Here is a 2960-nt window from a genome sequence, read left to right on the forward strand (position 1 = left end):
TCAAATAAAAGCATCCTTGTGCACCTATGCTTTGCTAGGGAACTTTGTATTCGATTCAATTAGTCTTCTTCACCATCATAGATTTCACATGCAGTAATATATATCCGAGTGGATTGGCACGCCTTGAAAAACTGACTAAAATAGCTTTTTCTCTGAAGATCTGGATTGATATGAGTGTATCGTAAATGTAGAATCAATATTCAGTATACATACGATGAGCTTCCGCTACGGCCGCGACGGGTTCTGCATCAGACAGGTTCAACCCGCTCTCGAGCTCAGCCTACACAATACGTATTTTGGCTTACAATCTCCGCGAAGATGCAATGACACTACCACCACATATGCACGTGGACAGATGTTAGTAGTGTCATAGCTTGAACATTAAGAGTATGCATCAAAATAGACTAACCTGTTACTTGCGTGGGATTTGCTTCATCCTTAAACCAGCGCTGGATTGTTACTTTCAAAGGTGGGCTTGCTGTTAAGATGGGATAGAAGAGAAGCTGAGAAATACAAAACGCTAAAATGTTGTGTTTGAGTTTTGGATGCAAGACCCACCTTGATTTCTTTGCAGCTCTTCCTGTTTCGTGGGATTGTTGTCCCATTTTCTACATAATGATAAAATAAACATGTTAATATCTCACATCAAAAATGAATACTATTATCTAAATGAAAAAAAATCGATTGTGACAATCATAACAAAATGTCCTAAAATGTTGAGAAAGCCATACCCAGCTACTATTCCGGTTACATATGATGTAAAACCAGCTGTAGATGAACCTTTTCCAGATGTATAGACGACAACTGGTGCAAAATTATCCAAAATATGAGATAAATCTGCTTATTTCCTAAATATTTCTAATCTAATAGGCAACTTGGGTATGCCATGCAGAGAAAATTTCTCTGTGGCAGAGCATTGACGTAAAAAAGACCGGACTTCATTTCGGTGATCTTGCTTGACGAATTTGCTTTTCATCAGACAACAGCTTTGCAAATCTGAAAATAAGGTGCTAATTAGCTAATAAGTAGAGATGCATACTGCAATTATAATAACCTGATTCCTCTTGAGAGCTTCCTCATTGGTCTCCTCTGTTTCACTACAAGTAGGGCACCATCTGGCCAGTCTCCAAATTTGCCCGTGAGACAGGTTTCTTTAGAAGCAACTCTCCAACATTGACAAGTTTCTCCAAGTTATCCTTGGTGGCAACATCAACTCATGAGAGTGTCCCCCGTAGGGTATCATCCTGTCATGTAGAAATGGTATTCTCTGAGTAAAAGGAGGCTGATTTATTGGTTGCATTGTACTCCCTCCGTTCCAAAATTTGAACTAAAACAACGACACTTATTTTGGAACGAAGGGAGTACAAAATAAGTTGTCTGCATTTTACTTACTTGAATTCTCAGATAGTTCTGCTCAGAATACAAGGCTTTGAAAACAGAAGCAATGTGAATATCCACCATATCTGCACTTGCCCGTGTGAAGATATCTACTAATGGTGTGGAACCACTACTAAGTAACCAATCCAACACTCCCCATGATTTATCCTTTTGTGCATCGTACTTCTCTTCAAATTTTGATGAGCCTGTGCCAAGTGAAATGACCAAAAACCGGCCATAGTCCATAGGTTTTATTGGGAAGAAATCTGAATCTTGCTTGAATATCTGTTTGCTTACTTCTCCAATGGCAACTAAGGCCTAAACACAACAAAGACAGATATTAGGTCTATTTCAAAATTTCAAGACTATCCTTGAGTCTCTGAATCAAGCACATGCCCCAAGCTGTATGTTATGCAAAACTACAGGCAGCTATAGTACCGAATTATTGGCAGCTACTCCCCCATCAATAAGATTAAACTCCTTGGTGTTTCCATGAGAATCTTCAGTCTTGAAGTAATGAGCAGGCAAATAAGTTGGAGCAGCGGACATGCTGATGCAAATATCTGATAACAAAGCATCCATTGTGCTCTTCTTCTTCTTCTTAACCTGTCACATGATAATAGGAAGTTCATTTTTGTGCAAATTTCCATCATGAAGGATTAATGGAAGTTCTCAACTTCTCACTTCTGCTTCACACATATGTTCTCCCTTTGAAGTAAATTTACAGCAAAAACAAATAAATATGCATTTCAGTAGCATTCTTCTGCTCGTCGCGCTCGCCACGGAGGAGGCAGAGACAGTCTTCGAGCGGCGGGGCGGAGGCCGCGGTCGGCGCGAACGGCGTGGTGGCGGCCGGAGAGGAGTCCTGCGGGAGATGGAGGGGGAGAGGTGAGCAGGTGCGTGAGGGGGATGGGGGCTTAGGGTTTGGAGCAGGGAGGGAGCCGCGAACCATGGGAGCACGAGGCGGGCGAGGAGGGCGGCTCCGATGACGGCCGCGTCGGAGAGGAGGGGCGGCGGCGATGGCAGCACGGATGAGCTTCAGAGTAGCACGGGAGTGTGAGGAGATGAGGTACTGACCGGTGACACGGCAATAAAGTGATGTCGGGCAGAGAAATCGGGGGCGGGCTGGGCAAGGACGGTGTCCCCCATCCCCATCCCCATCCCCATGCCCATGCCCATTCCCATGATGGATCCGATGAAGTCGCAGCTCGGGGTCGAGTATATTGACCATGGATGAACGGATCAGGGCGCCAAGGAGCTTGGCTCAGCTCCCTCGGGCTTCGAATCGGGCGACGACGCCGGTCCAATCGGGAGGGAGGTGGAAGGAAGGTCTAAATCAGCACCATTCAAGAGTTTGGAGCAGGGAGGGAGTCGCGAACCATAGGAGCAAGAGGCGTGCGTGAGCGGGCGAGTAGGGCGGCTCCGGTGACGGACGCGTCGGAGAGGAGGGGCGGCGGCGGCAGCATCACAAGTGAGCTTCAGAGTGGATAGAGGTGGGAGTGTGAGGGGATGGGGAAAGTGGTGACCGGTGAGTGAAGATAGAGTGAGGTCGGGCACAGACTTGGCCAGGGTGTTTTTTTTGC

The 2960-nt window shown here is 45.8% G+C and overlaps 1 pseudogene; it reads right to left on the bottom strand.

Moving 5' to 3' along the window:
• Nucleotides 1-938: 938 nt before the first annotated feature.
• LOC123442138 lies at nt 939-2608 on the bottom strand (annotated as a pseudogene).
• Nucleotides 2609-2960: the final 352 nt, after the last annotated feature.

This window comes from Hordeum vulgare, chromosome 3H (genome assembly GCF_904849725.1).
Source record: "Hordeum vulgare subsp. vulgare chromosome 3H, MorexV3_pseudomolecules_assembly, whole genome shotgun sequence".
Lineage (NCBI taxonomy): Eukaryota > Viridiplantae > Streptophyta > Magnoliopsida > Poales > Poaceae > Hordeum > Hordeum vulgare.